The following is a 20,030-nucleotide window of genomic DNA, read 5'->3' on the forward strand; positions in this document are numbered from 1 at the left end:
AAATAAAAACGGTGTAAAAAAAGCAATTTTTTGTCATCTTACGTCACAAAAAGTGTAATAGCAAACGATCAAAAAGTCATATGCACCCCAAAATAGTGCCAAACAAGCCATCATCTCATCCCACAAAAAATTAGACCCTACCTAAGATAATCGCCCAAAAACTAAAAAAACTATGGCTCTCAGACTATGGAGACACTAAAACATGATTTTTTTTGTTTTAAAAATGAAATCATTGTGTAAAACTTACATAAATAAAAAAATTGTATACATATTAGGTATCGCCGCGTCCGTGACAACCTGCTCTATAAAAATACCACATGATCTAACTTGTCAGATGAATGTTGTAAATAACAAAAAAAACGGTGCCAAAAAAGCTATTTCTTGTTACCTTGCCTCACAAAAATTGTAATATAGAGCAACCAAAAATCATATGTACCCTAAACTAGTACCAACAAAACTTCCACCCGATCCCGTAGTTTCTAAAATGGGGTCACTTTTTTGGAGTTTCTACTGGAAAAAAAATATTAAAATGGAAAATCTGCCAAAAAAGTGAAATTTGAAATTGTAGATCTATTTTCCATTAATTCTTGTGGAACACCTAAAGGGTTAACGACATTTGTAAAATCAGTTTTGAATACCTCGAGGGGTGTAGTTTTTTAGATGGGGTCACTTTTTTGGAGTTTCTACTCTAGGGGTGCATCAGGGGGGCTTCAAATGGGACATGGTGTCAAAAAAACCAGTCTAGCAAAATCTGCTTTCCAAAAACCGTATGGCATTCCTTTCCTTTTGCGCCCTGCCGTGTGCCCGTACAGCAGTTTACGACCACATATGGGGTGTTTCTGTAATCTACAGAATCAGGGCCATAAATAATGAGTTTTGTTTGGTTGTTAACCCTTGCTTTGTAACTGGAAAAAAAAATATTTAAATGGAAAATTTTCCAAAAAAGTGAAATTTTGAAATTGTATCTCTATTTTCCATTAATTCTTGTGGAACACCTAAAGGCTTAACAACATTTGTAAAATCAGTTTTGAATACCTTGAGGGGTGTAGTTTCTAGAATGGGATCATTTTTGGGTGGTTTCTATCATGTAAGCTTCACAAAATGACTTCAGACCTGAACTGGTCCTTAAAAAGCCTTGTAACGTCCCCCAAAAATAAAATGTCATTCCCAAAATGATCCTAACATGAAAAAGACATATGGGAAATGTAAAGTAATAACTATTTTTGTAGGTATTAATATGTATTATAGAAGTAGAGAAATTGAAACTTGGAAATTTGCTAATTTTTCAACATTTTTGGCAAATTTGTATTTTTTTTATAAATAAAAATGAATTTTTTGGACTCCATTTTACCAGTGTCATGAAATACAATATGTGATGAAAAAACAATCTCAGAATGGCCTGGATAAGTCAAAGCGTTTTAAAGTTATCACCACATAAAGTGACACTGGTCAGGTTTGCAAAAAATGGCCTGGTCCTGAAGGTGAAAATGAGCCCGGTCCTTAAGGGGTTAATAATACTTTGCACTGTAGCCACTGGAATTCGAAAACATTTAGAAATGGCCTTGTAGCCCTTTCCTGACTTGTGAGCAGCCACAATGCGCAGCCGCAGGTCCTCACTGAGCTCCTTTGTCTTAGCCATGACTGTACACAAACCAACTGAAAAAAGATGCTGTTTTTCACCTGTTGAGTTGATTAAAACAGCTGTTCCCAATTAATCAGGGTAATTAGGATGCTTTAGAACAGCTTGGACTATTTGGAATGTTATAGAACTTTAGATTTTCCCACAGTATGTGAAGGGTATGAATAATTTTGGACTGGACACTTTTTGCTCAAATGTAAATAAAAGCTGAGAAATGTTTTTTTTTTTCCACAATAATGCCTCTTGTACATCGTCTTATTATCTTTTGGGAAACACCTATGTCATTTCGCGTCAAAAAATGACTTGCTGGTTGAATAAAAGTAATTTAAGTCAAAATTTGCCAGGGGTATGAATAATTATGGGCAGCACTGTAAGTAACTGAAGGTTGAAATGGTGATCTTATTAAAACTTTTAATTGATATCAGGATAGAAAAAAGTCCCTAAATATAAACAAAATAACAAATAAGTGCAAAAATTACACATGAGAAAATTGGTACGCAGCGGCACCTGAGAGTATAACCGGTTGTCCTACCGTAACCCAGGTGTCATCCGGTCGTTGGGGATGTTCAGAAGGTGTTCGTCGTACTGAAAATAAATTCTTAGTGGTAGGCACCGGACATGGATGACAGAGGGCTCTAAGTCCCTATTTCAGGATAGGGATACTGATTTGTCCCTGGTCTCCTAACCACGGAGCACTCGTCCTAAAAAGAACGACCCCGTCCGGAACCTTACCCTTACACTACTTGGCCCTATTGTGCCCTAGTGCAGCTAATCCCTACATGCATGTTTCATGTACAAATCATCAGTGGAACTGTTGTGCAGTCGAGCAGGGCATGAATCACATGAGATATTACTCCAAGTTGATTCTAACATTCACACTGGAGATATTCAAATATAGCAGAGTGAATGGAGGACACTTACAAATAATGGGCCCCTGGTGTGGGATCCATTGTATATCAGGGCTGAAAACAGGCCTAAAGAGATGGGGCCATATATCCAGGCAGGGAGGTCTGCTGATATGCAGCTCCCTGTAGAACAGCGCCGCGGTATGTCCTGAGGTTATGACACAACCAGCTGCTACACAGCCAATAAACGTGCGGGGAAGTACTGGCCTTCACTGTAATGCTGTAGCCATGTTGATTACTGGCATTACAGTGATTGGCTGGCCGTAACTCCTCATCGGGTGCTATATAGCACCCGATGTCACATGGTTCGGCTCAGTCTTAGTCAGGGAGAGCTGCAGCAGAAGGGACAGATAGTGTAGGGACAGGAATTGTTTAGTGTTGAAAGGTGTTAGAGACCCAAAAGTCCTTTTAAGGACTATTTTATCTGGCTGCAATATCAAGATTTTCCGCCACCACCTACATTAGTGGCTGTAACCCCCCTTCTCCACCTCCTCCTCCACTTCCACCTCTAAGACCGAGACCACCCTCCGTTCGTCTTCTCAGCGTGAATTGGATGATGATGAGGAGCAGGAGACGGTTGCTTCCACTACAGAGGGTAGTACCCATAGCAAATTTATTCCTTCTGTTCAGCATGGATGGACCGAAGAGGAGGAAGAGGATGAGGAGATTTAGAGTCATACTCCCGATGAGGACAGCAACGTCTTGTCTGTTGGGACTCTGGCACTCATGGCTGACTTTATGTTATGCTGCCTTTCCCGTGACCCTCGCGTTATACGCATTTTGGCCAACACTGATTACTGGTTGTTCACCCTTCTCAACCCCCGCTACAAAGAGAACTTCTCATCTCTCATTCCCATGGAAAAAATGCTCCAAAAATTTCCAGCTGACAACGCTGGCAGCAGAGTACGTAGTTCCTTGGGCAACCGAGGAGGGGAAACAAAGGAGAACACACAGCAGTTCCAACAGAGGAAGGGCAACACTCTCCAAGGCCTGGGACAGTTTCATGATGCCCCGCCAGCACCCTCACCCTGATGCACGGCCTAGTGTCACAAGGAAGGAAAAGTTTTGGAAATGGTGAAGGAGTACGTAGCAGACCGTGTCAGCATTCTCAATGATCCCTCTATGCCTTACAACTATTGAGTGTCCAAGCTGGACACATGGCACGAACTGGCGTACGCCTTGGAGTTGCTGGCCTGCCCTGCCGCCAGCGTTTTGTCAGAGCGGGTATTTAGTGCTGCTGGGGGCATAATAACTGATAAGTGCAACTGCCTGTCAACTGAAAATGCTGACAGGTTGACTTTTATCAAAATGAACAAGGACTAGATTGCCCCTGGCTTCTCTACTCCACCAGAGGAAAGCGGCTGAACATAAATGCACTTTAAATGTGGCTTTTATGGTGTATTAAATACACTGTATTCTCATGCACCCCTTCCACCACGTAAAAGGGTATATAGTTCAATCTTCCTTTTCTCGTCCTTTTCCTCCTCCATCATATCAACATGCTTATTAGGCTGCCCTCACTCCTAATGTTTTAGAGGGTCAGCTCAGCAGCAGGCCCTCGCCCATAATGTTTCAGATGGTCAGATCAGCAGCAGGCCCTCGCCCCTAATGTTTTAGAGGGTCACCAGCAGGCCCTTGCTCATAATGTTTTTGAGGGTCACCAGCAGGCCATCAATCATAATTTTTCAAGAGTGTGTATGATGCCCTCCTTTATGTGTAATAAAGGGTGTATTGGAGTGCCTCTTCCTTGTAATTTTTGGCAGCACTTTCACTTTATATACAAGTAAATATACAGGAAAGAATGTTTCTTAACAATTTTTTCTCTAAAATCGATTTTATCTTTGGTTTTGTGCGTATTATTGTCAGTCTGTTAAAGTGGCGTACTACTCGGACAACATCGTTCCCAGCAGCGACATGGGAGTCCAAGATGCATCCAGACATCCTCCCCATGCTGTTCCTGAACCATTTCAGTGGTGTTTCCATCAATTTCTGACCTTCTCCTATGAACCAGACACCCTCCCCTCTTCAGAGCAGGGGGTGCCTGGTTTAATGCTCGGATTCTCCTATTGACTTCCATTGTGCTCGGGTGCTCTGTAGAGCACTCGAGCATCCCAAAGTGTTCCACTCGAGCACCCGAGCACTTTGGTGCTCGATCCACACTAGTTACAGGGTGTTCCCATCTGCTAAGGACTCCTGACAATAAAACATACATAGCATATCTAATCAATATGACATAACCCCTGTAATATTTCAGCGTTTAGTGAAACTGATATTGCTTGCATAAAACAAACACAATGCATCAAGAGATTAAAGTAGGATTATGGCAGAGCTAACAATATTAGTTCAAAATCTGACAGTGGGAGATCAGTCATGCTATTTGATACGTTGCATGTGCGGCAGGGAGGCAGGAACCGCTCTGGATATTATACATGTGTATCTGCAGCATACGGGTAGGTTACCCGACACTGCTATATCATAACGTGTAGTTCCCTTTAAGCCAGTTAGGCCTGCAGCAGGCAATTCATATTTCAGCCAGCAGAGGGAGCCCCCTGGTTAGTATAAATAGGCTAGGGCCTAGCCAGGAAGGGAGTTCAGAAGTTTCTAGAGCCTGAGGAAACTGAGAGAGAGACAGAGGCAAGTTAAGAACAGCAAGAGGTACTCAAGACTACAGAGGAGGTACTTGATAGAGATAAAACCAAGGATATACGCCAGAGCTAGGACATCGGGCCTTGGAGAAGAGTTTCTATGTTCCAGGATCAGTCAGGAATAGAGTGCAAGCTGCCTGTACTGCAAGTCCTGTGTTTAACACTCTAAAGTCACCTTGCTATATACATATATATTGCCTGCATCAACTGTATTGAAAATCAACTGCCTTCAAAGGAACTGCGCTTCCTTCAATGTCCCTAAATGATGACTACTAAAGTTTGAATTCTGTTTTAACATCACGTGGTTCCTCAGTTATTCCTGCTATCAGCAAACGGCGTGCCACCGTTTAATTGGCACTGGCGTCACGAACATTTCTCATCATCACCTGCCCTTGCAGAGAGTCAGCCGTCTCAGGTTAGTGTCTATTGCACTACAACACCCAGGAACATTTCTAAACCTAACTTGAGTACGCTGCACCTCTCTTTTGGCGTCACGAACAGGATACGCACGCTTTCTAGTGCAAGAAGCGTGAACTTTGTGCCTTATACAGTTGCCCTGTGACCAAAGTGACAAATTGCCTGTTTTATTAAAGTGGACTTTGTGGACTGAAAAACATACCCAAAGTGTGCCTAAAACCTCAAAAAAGCGCTGTGCAGTGTTGCGCTATCAAGAGGAAAGAAATCGCCACACCGGAGTGTGGTTTTATGGACTTTTTATCATCCTGCTTGCTGTCAGTGAATAGACAGCGTTTCTTGCTAAAAGATGGCCACCGGCCGCCTGGAGTAAAGTTTCCCGCGCTGCTGAGGACCTTCGTGGGCGGATCCCTTCAAAGACACAGAGAATCCCGCCCCTCGTCATCATCGCACCGCCGCGGCCCGGTTTCTTCTACGTCATCGCGTACTCAGGACGTCCGGAATCTCTCGAGACTTGGCCTGCGCAAGCCCGGCGATACCGGTAAGAACTTGTAACCGGAGGGAAGGGGAGTGTTCCGGCCCCTTTAGTCACCAGCGGCCACATCGCAATAAGCTAACATGTCAGAACCGGGAGTTCCCGAGCAGCCGGCCCCGGGAGAGCTTGCGGCTCCTAATCATTCTATAGCCCCCAGCATGATGCCCTTTACCATGCCTTACTATTTCGGGGCCCCATGGTTTCCCCGCTATAAAGGAGAGACCCATACCCTAAGAGACTTTAAAGAAAAGTTGCTGGCATTATTCAAACTGTACCCCATAAATGCCGATCAGCAAATGGAAATCCTGCTAGCGCAACTGGAGGGAGCTGCCCGCAGGGAGGTATTATCCTGGCCTGCTACTGAGCGGAGTACTCTAGAGCAGATATTCACCCGCCTCAGGGCCACTTTTGAAACTAGGACTGCCTCAGAGATAAAGATGCACTTCTTTGGCAAGAAACAGAAGTCCGGTGAGTCCCTCCGTGACTATGCCCTATCACTTCAGGAGGCTTTAGGGGCTGTAATTCAGATAGATCCCAAAGAGGCTGATAACCAGGACCAGACCCTGAGGGAACAATTTATCAACGGGGTGTCTAGTGAGCAAATAAGGACCCAATTAAAGATGCTGTCCGCCCAGCACCCTAACAGTGCCTTTCTGGACTTTAAAGAACTGGCTATAAAAATTCTGGGGTCAGCAGTATCTACGGAGTTGAGCACCCCACCTGAGTCATCAACCTGCAGGGTGAAACCGCTTATCTCTAACCAAGCTCAGGCCGGTCAAGCTGTTCAAGTGTCAGCTACCGATACTATTGCCATGCTGACAGAGCAAGTAAATCACCTCACTAAAAGTCTAGAGAAGGTGTGCAGAAAAATAGAGGAATGGGAAAAACCCATAATGACAGAAGAAGAATTACTGTCACCTCCTAGGCCGTTCCCACCTCCATACCAAGAGACTCACCCCAGGGATCCTGGGAGGCGTAATAGAGGTCGCAAGAGGCCCGTGTGTACATACTGCAAAAAGCTGGGACACACAGAATCCACGTGCTGGCAGTTAAACGGGCAACCCCTGAGGCTGAGGACCACCCCTCGGGAGGTAGAACACTAGGTCCAGAGGATCCAAATTGGATGCCACGTTATGTAGGATCCCATCCTAAAATCAATATAGAGATCAACGGGGTCCCCTTTGAAGCCCTATTAGATACTGGGTCTCAGGTCACTACTATTCAGCTGCCCGCCTTTGAAAGATTCTGGGACACCAACCAATTGACCCAGCCGCCTGAATCCTGGGTGGAAATTATCGCCAGCAATGGCAAACCAGTAAAGATTCATGGATACTGGGAACCCACCCTGCAGGTGGGAGAAGTAACCTTACCGCAACAGGGGGTGATAGTAGTACAGGCCGGCGACAGAGGAGGACATCCTGTCATTCTAGGCACCAATGTCTTCAAAAACTGTTATTCAGAAATACTTGCCGTATTACACCAGACTTTGCCCACTGCTTCCTCTGCATCCAAGAGGGTGATTCAAAAGACTATTACTGTGTTAAGTGCCCAGCAGAGGTTTGCTAATGGGAAAGGAGAAATTTGTACTGCCAGGATTAGTGATATTAAGCCTGTGACTTTGCCTCCTAATTCTCAAACTCTTTTATGGTGTCGTGCTGTCCTGGGAGTCCAAGGCCGAGATTATCCAGCCCTGGTGGAACCAATCCAGATGGAGGATTACCCTTATGTGAGAGCTGCCAAGTGCCTGGTGAACGTCTCCCAAGGTAAAGTACCTGTCCGTCTGATTAACCTGAGTGATCATCCTGTTGCGCTTACTAAGCATTGCCGTGTTGCCCAGCTGTCCCAGGTGTCCTTCCAAGACATCATTCGTCTTCCAGTGACAGAAAAGCCGCCAGCTGCAGTCAGCGGATGTTCGCCGGTGACCCAGCCACAAGTGCCCTGGTGGGAAGAGCTCCATGTAGGGGACGAGACTACCCCCCAACATCAACAAGAAGGGATTCTACAGCTTGTCAAGGAGCACCACCAGGCCTTCAGTAAGCATGCTACTGACTATGGAGAGGTTAGTGCCATACAACACACCATACCTACTGGCTCTCACCCTCCTATCAAGGAGAGATACAGACCCTTACTGCCTACTTCATATCAGACTGTAAAAGAAATGATCCAAGAGATGAAAGACTCTAATGTAATCCGGGACAGCCGTAGTCCGTGGGCTGCACCCCTGGTCCTTGTAAAGAAAAAGGATGGTGGTATCTGTTTCTGTGTGGATTATAGAAAAATTAACCAAATAACCCACAAGGATGCATACCCACTGCCCCGCATTGAGGAGTCACTAACTGCTCTGGGCTCCTCTGCCTATTTCTCCACCTTGGACTTGACCAGTGGCTACTGGCAAGTACCCATGGCCCCTGCAGATAGGGAAAAGACTGCTTTCACTACTCCCATGGGCCTGTTCGAATTCAATTGTATGCCGTTCGGGCTATGTAATGCCCCAGGAACTTTCCAGAGACTAATGGAACGGTGTTTGGGTCACAAAAACTTCGAAACAGTGCTGCTGTATCTAGATGACGTCATTGTGTACTCAAAAACATATGAAGACCATCTGAAACATTTGGCAGAAGTATTTGAAATCCTTATCAAATATGGCTTGAAGGTAAAGCCCTCCAAGTGTCACCTGCTCAAACCTGCAGTAAGATACCTGGGGCATGTGGTCAGCGGAGAGGGCGTGCAACCTGACCCTGATAAGCTAGCGGCTGTCCGTAATTGGCCGGTTCCTACTACCGTCAAGGAAGTGAGGGGTTTCCTTGGTTTTGCCGGCTACTATAGACGTTTTATCCCCCATTTTGCTCAAATAGCTGATCCTATCCAGGAGCTCTTGAGGGGGCAACCCAAGAAAAGCCCTAGAACTCCGGTGCCCATTGAGTGGAATGAGGAAAGAGAGATAGCGTTCCAATTGCTAAAAAAGAAACTGACCGAGCCTCCTGTGTTAGGTTATCCAGACTACAGCAAGCCCTTCCATCTGTATACTGATGCTAGCAAGCGAGGCCTGGGAGCTGTGTTAGCCCAGATCCAAGAGGGAAAAGAAAGAGTGATAGCATATGCAAGCCGCTCCCTGAAAGGAGCTGAGAAAAATGACCAGAATTATAGTTCCTTCAAACTAGAGTTCCTGGCATTAGTGTGGGCAGTGACAGAAAAATTCAAGGATTATCTAGCCGCCACCCCGTTCATTGCATTCACTGACAATAACCCTCTGGCACATCTAAATACAGCTAAATTAGGGGCCTTGGAGCAGAGATGGGCCTCTCGCCTCGCCAACTATGATTTCTCTGTAAAATATCGTGCTGGACGTACTAATGATAATGCTGATGCTTTATCCAGGCTTCCCACAGAGACAGCTCCTGATGATGTGCGAGATGCTTGGGAAGATGTAGAGATGCCGGCCTTCTATAACAAATTTGCTCAACAGGATCAGGCTCGAGCTACCAATGACAGAGCTGCAGTTCCTTCACCCTCCAGTAGGCCTGAACCTAAAGAAGAAAGGTGGGTGAAACTACAGTCTGAAAGTAGAGTGCTGGGTGAGTTGTTGGACTTCATTACTAGTGGCAGAGCCCCTGAGAGGATTCGGCGTAAGAGTGCAGATCCTGAGCTCATCAAACTGTGGAGACAGCGCCATCAACTCTTCATACAAAAGGGCCTATTGCTACGGAGAAGCCTAGACCCAGTGTCCAACGAAAGAGTACACCAGATTCTCATACCCCGACGAGATGCAGGTATGGTGTTGGAGATGTACCACAATCAATCCGGTCACTTTGGGGTCCAAAAGACTGAGGCTACTATCCGCCAGCGGTTTTACTGGGTGGGCATGAGAGAAGACATGGAGAAGTGGTGTCGGGAGTGTGTAGCCTGTGCCTTAAAACGAAGTGAGCACCATGATCAGAGGGCACCACTGAGACCCATTGTAAGTACTCGTCCTCTTGAACTTGTCGCCATTGACCATGTGAAACTGGAGCCTAGTCGCTCAGGGTATACTTATGCCATGACAATTTTTGACCATTTCACTAAGTTTGTTGTAGCGGTGCCTGTGAGAGACCAGACAGCCAAGACTACAGCCGAACTGTTCTGGAAGCACTTCCTCCTGCCCTACGGATGTCCAGAAAAGATCCTCACCGATCAAGGACCTGCTTTTGAGTCCCATCTGTTCCATGAACTGTGCCGCTTACACAACTGTAAGAAGATCCGGACAACGGCCTACCATCCTCAAGGTAATGGATTATGTGAAAAAATGAACCAGACCTTGATAGAGATGCTGAGGGCCGTGCCTCCTGAAATCAGAGGAGATTGGCCTAATCTGTTGCCACAGCTCATGTTCACATACAATCATACCATACATTGTTCCACCGGGTATACTCCCTTTTATTTGATGTTTGGGCGCCAAGGGACATTGCCTGCTGATCATTCATTGGATCTACACGTACCTGATTGCATTAACCCATTACCTAACACCGACTGGGTTGCTGAACATCAAAGGCGATTGAATACAGCCAAAGCCATTGTTCAGGAACGTATGGACTATGCTAGGGACCGACAGCAGAGAGACTATGATCAAGCAGCCCATGCAGAACCCTTGACAATAGGGGCTGTGGTATGGTTAAAAAATAACCGCCGTACCAGTAAACTGGACAGTAAATGGGAGCGAAGTCCCTATGTTGTCACTGCAATCCCAAATGTTGGAACTCACACTTATGAGATCACCCGGGAAGGCAAGGGATCCCAAATTGTACACCGAAACCGGTTAAAGCTCTGCCTGACACCAGAACCTAGTGCCGAGAGTTCTGGATCTGAATCCCCTGTGTCAGAGTCATCAATACCGCCCGAGGATCCTATGCAGGCTGTCAGTAATCTGAGGTATGACGCTGATCCCATGCATTGGCTTCTGACACCATGGTTGAACTTGTTGGTGCCCGCTCCTACTGTATCTTCACCTCCAGAAGAGCCGGTTCAAGATGCCCCGGATCCAGTTTCCCCTCTAGTGGATCTAGTTGTTCCTGTTGTTCCTGTTGTTCCTGACCAAGGTCTCACTGATGGAGACCCTCCTGTTGCTCCTCTCTCTTCTACCTCGTTGCTAAGGGAAGAGGAGACCCCTGTGTTGAGAAGGTCTACCCGGATGACCAGGGGACGTCCGCCAGTCCGTTTAGGAGACTTTGACTATTCTGGTGGTGTCTCCTCCCAAACAGTTGCTACTGGTAATACTTTACTTGACATTTGTGCGCAAGAATGGACTCCCCCACGTGAGCCCTTGCCTGTGATACACCCACAGGATACTCCTGGGTAGTTCCGTTATTATACTGCCACCAAAGAAAATGGACTAACCTGGTTCACCCTAAGTCCGCTGTGCCAGGTCAGCGGCCGTGCCTAAGAAGCAAGAAGACGCCCCTTTCTCTTGTGTCATTTGTTCATGAAGTTACCAATGTTATGTTTTTCTGTGTGAAATAATTATTTATTATATTTATAATGTAATGCATATGTTATGTATCATGTTATGCTGGTTCAGGAAGGTGTGTGTGAGTACGAGGCCTTACTCACGTTAAAGTCTGGGGGTGTGCAGCATACGGGTAGGTTACCCGACACTGCTATATCATAACGTGTAGTTCCCTTTAAGCCAGTTAGGCCTGCAGCAGGCAATTCATATTTCAGCCAGCAGAGGGAGCCCCCTGGTTAGTATAAATAGGCTAGGGCCTAGCCAGGAAGGGAGTTCAGAAGTTTCTAGAGCCTGAGGAAACTGAGAGAGAGACAGAGGCAAGTCAAGAACAGCAAGAGGTACTCAAGACTACAGAGGAGGTACTTGATAGAGATAAAACCAAGGATATACGCCAGAGCTAGGGCATCGGGCCTTGGAGAAGAGTTTCTATGTTCCAGGATCAGTCAGGAATAGAGTGCAAGCTGCCTGTACTGCAAGTCCTGTGTTTAACACTCTAAAGTCACCTTGCTATATACATATATATTGCCTGCATCAACTGTATTGAAAATCAACTGCCTTCAAAGGAACTGCGCTTCCTTCAATGTCCCTAAATGATGACTACTAAAGTTTGAATTCTGTTTTAACATCACGTGGTTCCTCAGTTATTCCTGCTATCAGCAAACGGCGTGCCACCGTTTAATTGGCACTGGCGTCACGAACATTTCTCATCATCACCTGCCCTTGCAGAGAGTCAGCCGTCTCAGGTTAGTGTCTATTGCACTACAACACCCAGGAACATTTCTAAACCTAACTTGAGTACGCTGCATATCAGGACAGCGCCTTCCAGAGTCAGGGAAGATAACATATTCTAAGACCTCATATACAAAGCAGGTTGTGTGTGGGTCCTTATTATGAACCTGTAGGCTCTCGTGTGCCGCTATATGGTGCTCTATACTGCACTATTGTCTCCCCTAGAAAGGGAAAACCTTCACACTATAACAGAGGATGGAATATGGCATTGAACCTGTAAGATAAAAATCTATGTATACTTCTAGATAAAATCAGAGGCGTATGGAAGTACAGAAAAAGATGAATTCCAGCACTCAATATTGTAGAAAGCTTAATGTTTGTTTATACTTACACATTCGGGCCTCATGCACACAACCGTATCTGTTTTGCGGTCCACAAATTATGGATTGTCAAAACATGCATACCGGCTGTGTGCTCCCCACCCTATGTTAAAAATGCCTATTCTTGTCCACAGAACCAACAAGAATAGGATATGTTCTATCGCTTTTTTGCGGGGCCGCAGATTGGACATACGGATGCAGACAAGACATGATGTGCTGCCCACATTTTTGCGGCCGCATTGAAATGAATGGGTCCGCATCCAATTTGCAAAAAATTCTGATGGGATGCGGATTAAAAATATAGTTGTGTGCATGGGGCCTAATACTAAGATTTGTATCTTCTATATTGGATGCTGGAATATGACTTCTTAGGCATTCGGGAAGTCTGTGCATCCCTCACCCACTCCAGGATGAGCTGGTTTGGTGTGAATCTACATATGGAAGTACAGTGTGAGCCTACGGATTTCTTTTTGAATCAACCAAATATTATTCAGACAGGACACGTATAATATTGTACTATAGGACAAGGTATAATATTGTACTGTAGGACAAGGACAGACATGAGCCGGTCAGATAGGAAACGTATAATATTGTAGTATTGTGAAGGGCTTGCGAGAAAACAGAATATTGTATATTGTCAGTAAACATATCAGATATACACTCACCTAAAGAATTATTAGTAACACCTGTTCTATTTCTCATTAATGCAATTATCTAGTCAACCAATCACATGGCAGTTGCTTCAATGCATTTAGGGGTGTGGTCCTGGTCAAGACAATCTCCTGAACTCCAAACTGAATGTCAGAATGGGAAAGAAAGGTGATTTAAGCAATTTTGAGCGTGGCATGGTTGTTGGTGCCAGACGGGCCGGTCTGAGTATTTCACAATCTGCTCAGTTACTGTGATTTTCACGCACAACCATTTCTAGGGTTTTCAAAGAATGGTGTGAAAAGGGAAAAACATCCAGTATGCGGCAGTCCTTCGGGCGAAAATGCCTTGTGGATGCTAGAGGTCAGAGGAGAATGGGCCGACTGATTCAAGCTGATAGAAGAGCAACGTTGACTGAAATAACCACTCGTTACAACCGAGGTATGCAGCAAAGCATTTGTGAAGCCACAACATGCACAACCTTGAGGCGGATGGGCTACAACAGCAGAAGACCCCACCGGGTACCACTCATCTCCACTACAAATAGGAAAAAGAGGCTACAATTTGCACGAGCTCACCAAAATTGGACTGTTGAAGACAGGAAAAATGTTGCCTGGTCTGATGAGTCTCGATTTCTGTTGAGACATTCAAATGGTAGAGTCCGAATTTGGCGTAAACAGAATGAGAACATGTATCCATCATGCCTTGCTACCACTGTGCAGGCTGGTGGTGGTGGTGTAATGGTGTGGGGGATGTTTTCTGGGCACACTTTAGGCCCCTTAGTGCCAATTGGGCATCGTTTAAATCCCACGGGCTACCTGAGCATTGTTTCTGACCATGTCCATCCCTTCATGACCACCATGTACCCATCCTCTGATGGCTACTTCTAGCAGGATAATGCACCATGTCACAAAGCTCGAATCATTTCAAATTGGTTTCTTGAACATGACAATGAGTTCACTGTACTAAAATGGCCCCCACAGTCACCAGATCTCAACCCAATAGAGCATCTTTGGGATGTGGTGGAACGGGAGCTTCGTGCCCTGGATGTGCATCCCTCAAATCTCCATCAACTGCAAGATGCTATCCTATCAATATGGGCCAACATTTCTAAAGAATGCTATCAGCACCTTGTTGAATCAATGCCACGTAGAATTAAGGCAGTTCTGAAGGCAAAAAGGGGTCCAACACCGTATTAGTATGGTGTTCCTAATAATTCTTTAGGTGAGTGTATATCAAAGTGAAGGAAGATATATGGAAATCATCATACAATTTTTTTATGTACTCCATTAGTTTTAATGTGCATAGTGTTATGGATCCCTACAACATGGATGCACAATGCAGCTGTATGCATGAGGCTTAATGTTTATCTAAACTTATAAAGTTTAATAAAACCAACTGTAAATGCCCTGTGACACAGTGAGAGGTTTGGTCTGGGAAAACAGGTATTTTCCCCCCAGCATATGCTGCTGGGCTGATTTACAGCCAGGTGAGGTCAAATACCAGACCGGATTTTAAATGCCGATCCGGGTTTTGGCAGCACCTGGCTGTCCTTAAATAGGCAGCTGGGATAAGAAGTCATGTCTCTGTGTTGGGATCTGGGAGCCTTGTGTCTGGAGGAAGGCTTGCTACCTGTTTGGTGCTGCTGTCAGCAAGGACTCTTTGAGGCAGAATTGCCGCATGGTGTGAATTACCACCAACACCGCAAGGTGACTTTTTGTTTCAATATGACTGCTTGTTTTGTCACTTGCCTAAAGTGTGAATAAAACACTGAACTGTTTGATCCAAAGAACTTGTTGTTGCCTCTATACTGCGTCCGCTAATCCTGTCTACCAGAGCGAGTCCCCACAGCGCTAAAATATTTTTTTCTAATATACTTTATTTTTGGGTTTTCCATGTGATATTGGCATATGACATTCAGGTCCCTATAGCGCTTTGCAATCTGTACTCCGATACACTGCTGTATATTATTATTATTTATTTGAAAGTGCCATTAATTCCATGGCACTGTACATCAACAGGGGGTTACACAAATATAATCTAAAAATACAATAAACAAGGAACTATAAACAGACTGGTACAGAGGGGTAAGAGGACCCTGCCCGCAAGAGCTTACTGGGAGTATGAATTCCCCTGCCGCCACACACAGCATTGGACAGGGGCTTTATAGCACAGTGATCCTCTCCTAAAGCCTGGCATAGATGTGCTATGCCAGGCTTCAGTAGAGAGCGCAGAGGCAGAGAAGCGATGTGCTACACTGAATTCCTGCTCTGCGCCTGCTCGTTCTGCTCTTTTAAAACCTTGCATGGTCCAGGGTCTACCTGGAGCAGGGCAGGAGCTCAGCATAGCAAATCGCTCCTCTGCCTGTGCCCTCTATTCTAAAGCCTGGCATAAAATTTGTATGCCAAGCTTTAGGACAGCAGTGCTTGTACAGACAGGAGCAGCAATGTGCTATGGAGCTCAGTGCGGAATTAGTACTCCCATATACAGCAGTGTACAGGCGTATGGACTGCAAAGCGCAATAGGGACCTGACCTTTAATGGGGTTTTCTAGGATTATGGCCATTTTACCTGCCCACTGCTGCAATGTTCTGGTGCCTTGCTTGTTTACTCCCAGCCGGGGTCATATGTGCAGCTGCAGCTAATGACTCGCCTCAGTGGTGACATGTCCACAGGAAGCACATCACTGTTAGGTCACATACCCGTTGGAGACAGGTCAACACTGAGGCCAATTATTGGTTGCAGTGGAGCATGTGACCACATTTGGAAGTAAAGTCGGAGACAGGAAGATCATCGAAAGGTGCCAGAGCACCAGAATGGAGTTAGTATGATTTTTTCATTAGATATGACACTCTACAGGGGCTAATTAAAAATGGACGGAATCCTGGAAAACCCCTTTAAAATGGCTATGAAAGTCAATCAATAAAACAAAGCTTTGTGCTCAACCTGTGCCTTTAGGTATCCTCCATGCACAGACCTGCACTGATGAGGTGGTGTAGATCAGAAGGCATTTTGTCGGCCTGTCACTATTAATCCATTCATATTAATTTATGAAACTTTGCTATGGAGTGCACTTCACTGCAGGACCATCTGTCAGTGCGCCGATTGCATTCATTATTAATTGTTCATCCAGCAGAGCTGTGCAGTAACATTAGGAATTAAACACTTTGCAATGGTAATTGCTATAAGAAAAGCAAAAGTGTTAAGTGCAGTGGAGAAATTAGAGAGTATTTATAACACGGATCTGTGCGGCACGTGTAAAGATAATGCAATTTGCTCTGTAATGAGGAATAAGAAGTGGGGAAAAAATGTCATTTGTGCCGCTGACACATACATAAAAGTGGTTAATATGCTTTTAGATGAGATACAATGAGGTGCGGCCTCATCCTGCTGGATCCAAAAGAGAAAAAAATGAAAAAGGCTGAAATTCATTTTATACCACTTAAACGAGTACAGCACTCTGATGGTAGGACACCAAATAACAACCACCATAAACCTAAGCATGTCATATACCCACCCAATTAAACCACACACGTAATATAAAAAAGTAGACTGTATTGCACATAATCATATCAAAACAATATATCACAGAGGCACATCATAAAATCTGCGGGTGAGAACTCTAGAGCCAAAATCCCCCCACACACACAGATACTATCAGCCTATATTGCATATACCCCATATACATAAAGTTAATCATATATGCACACCAACAAGGCAACGCATAACAAAGTGCTAGCGATTAGTGATGGACGAACATCGGACGAACACCGGGACGGTTCGCGAACGCGATCAAATGTTCGCGAACCGCAAGTTCGCGGTGGGCCCCATTCACTTTAATGGCAGTCGAACCTGAAAAACCTTCAGCTCATATAAGCAGCCACCAAATACTTACAAGAAGTAAGTGCACAAATCGTCCCACAACATGGACAGTGACATACCAGAGGGGGATCAATGGCAAAAATTCACACAAAAAATATGTATTTTAATCAGGGGCCATTTTTTTGCGTCCTAAAGGGAACCTGTCACCGGGATTTTGTGTATAGAGCTGCGGACATGGGTTGCTAGATGGCCGCTAGCACATCTGCAATACCCAGTCCCCATAGCTCTGTGTGCTTTTTTTGTGTAAAAAAAACGATTTGACACATATGCAAATAACCCTGAGATGAGTCCTGTTACTGACTCATCTCAGGGACAGGACTCATCTCAGGTTACTTTGCATATGTATCAAATCAGTTTTTTTACACAATAAAAGCACACAGAGCTGTGAGGACTGGGTATTGCAAATGTGCTAGCGGCCATCTAGCAACCCATGTCCTCAGCTCTATACACAAAATCCCGGTGACAGGTTCCCTTTAAATTGAAACTCTGAAAAATGTGCCCTGCTGGAGCCTAGAAAGATTTTATTTTAGGCCACGGGAGTACAGGCCCCAAACATTAGGCATTCAGAAAACATCAAGTGATTATGTGGCTGGAGGTATATAAGACAGGCCCCAAAAATTATTCATTCAATGTACAGAAAAGAACAAGCTTTGTCTTCTTCTCATTGTCTGTCGCTAGTAGAGGCCTAAGCATGGCAGGCAGGTTCCCCCAGAAGTATCTTGCTGGATGAGCAGCCAATACCGCACTTGCATCAATCTTGACAGGATTCAGCTCCAGGTGTAGAGGAATTGTTTTTTTGGAATGCTTTCTCCATCGCAACACCCTCCACGTCGTTGAAACTGAAGACTGGCCGATTCTCTCCTAAGAATTTTTTTTAATGTTATTATTAAATTTATTAAACATTTTATTATGAAATTTATTCCATATATATTATAAAATTCTGTGTCTCCATGATCAATCTGTAGTGTGGTGGTCGCACACGGGTTCTACACACTTCCAAAATAAAGTGGGGTGAATAGATGACGGATGATCGGGACGCTCCATGATCTTCCTAGGAGCTGCTTTTGGGAGCCACGTGAGATGTCTGTGTGGGAATCCGAAGACCATCTCCGTGCACCACAGGATGTCCTCCTCCTCCTGTGTTAGGAAAAATGTAATTTTTATTATAAAATGTATTAAACATTTTATTATTAAATATAATAATGATGCCCTCCTTTCCATTCCATGATGACTGGGAATACCTGATGAAGAGATTGGGCCCTGGTTGGTTTGAATTGTGATAAAATTTTCAACTCTTCCGGGCTCCAAGCAATCTTGAAGCTTTGTCTTCTTCTCATTGTCTGTCGCTAGTAGAGGCCTAAGCATGCCAGGCAGGTTCCCCCAGAAGTATCTTGCTGGATGAGCAGCCAATTCCGCACATGCATCAATCTTGACAGGATTCGGCTCCAGGTGGCGAGTAATTATTTTTTTGGAATGCTTTCTCCATCGCAACACCCTCCACGTCGTTGAATAAACTGAAGACTGGCCGATTCTCTGCTGTCTTACGCAACATTTCATTTTTATTATAAAATTTATTAAATATTTTAACATTGATTTTATTAAACCAAAACTTGATTAAAATTATAAAAAAGTATACTTAAATTTGCCAAAACTGGCCTAATAACTGGCCTTACAGGTTGATGTTAGCGTCAAGAAGAAGTGCACTCCTTTTACACCCTTGTCAGCTGATTCCACATAGATGTCTACAGAACCTATTCTATTACACGCTTATACAAGTAGAGCCCCCCGACAGAGTGGAGAGGATGTCAGCAGTAAGTTTGTGTTGACTTCACTGATTAATTAGCCCTTCCTCTGATCCATCAGAACAATAACCCACAAAAAACGGATCCTGTCTTTGGAGCATACGTCTTCACCCGGTCAGCATTTGCTCAGTATTACTAATGACAATAAAAACAGGAGTGGATCTAAAACAGAGATGACATGTGAACGGAATAGTTGCATGTCTTCTGTGTTTTGTACCCACTCCTGCTTTTGTCTACCAAATCATAAGCCAATAAGCCTTACAGCTGCTACACAGAGAGAATCCGTTGTGCGTCTCATTTTTACTTCCTTCTGACAGATCAGAAGAAAGGTCAAATAAATGATGATGTCAGCCAGGCCGAAAGCCAAAATAGTGGCTCAGTCATGAAGTAGGGAGGCTGTGAACAGCATGAGAAGTCCACAGAGTGTCCCTATGACAGAGTGGTGAGGTGGAAGCAGCATGAGGAAACCACACAGTGGCCCAATGACAAAGTCTGGAGGTAGCGGCAGCATCAGGAGGCCACAGAGTGGCACAATGACAGTGTGGAGGTGGCAGCAGTATGTAGAGGCCAGCGAGTGGCCAGGTTACATAGTGTGGAGAGGGCAGCATCAGGAGGCCAGAGTGGCAAGGTGACATAGTGTGGACATGGCAGGAGCAGCAGCATGATACAACAGAGTGGCACTGTGACATAGTGTGGACATGGCAGCACCAGGAGGCCACAGAGTGGCAAGTTGACATAGTGTGGACATGGCAGCATCAGTAGGACACAGAGTGGCAAGGTGACATAGTGTGGAAGTGGGTGGCAATACTAGTACTCGCTGAAGATGGTGGGTGAAAGAAGGAGCACTTGGCATCAGATGTTTGGCATCAGGCGGGTAACAGCATATTATTGTTAGACTTTTCTATGTTACTATTCAACTCACTTATCATTTTTGTTCACTTCGGTGATATAAGTTTATTATGCGACTGTAATC

At 44.8% G+C, this 20,030-nt stretch overlaps 1 long non-coding RNA gene across 1 annotated transcript in view; it reads right to left on the minus strand.

The window, feature by feature from the left end:
* Nucleotides 1-20,030, minus strand: part of LOC120996107 — a 208,623-nt gene that overhangs the window by 164,731 nt on the left and 23,862 nt on the right. The window contains exon 2 of the long non-coding RNA XR_005777726.1: nucleotides 8,871-8,876. This is a non-coding gene — a long non-coding RNA (uncharacterized LOC120996107). The remainder of the gene's footprint in view (nucleotides 1-8,870; nucleotides 8,877-20,030) is intronic.

Source organism: Bufo bufo, chromosome 3 (genome assembly GCF_905171765.1).
Source record: "Bufo bufo chromosome 3, aBufBuf1.1, whole genome shotgun sequence".
Taxonomy (NCBI): Eukaryota; Metazoa; Chordata; class Amphibia; order Anura; family Bufonidae; genus Bufo; species Bufo bufo.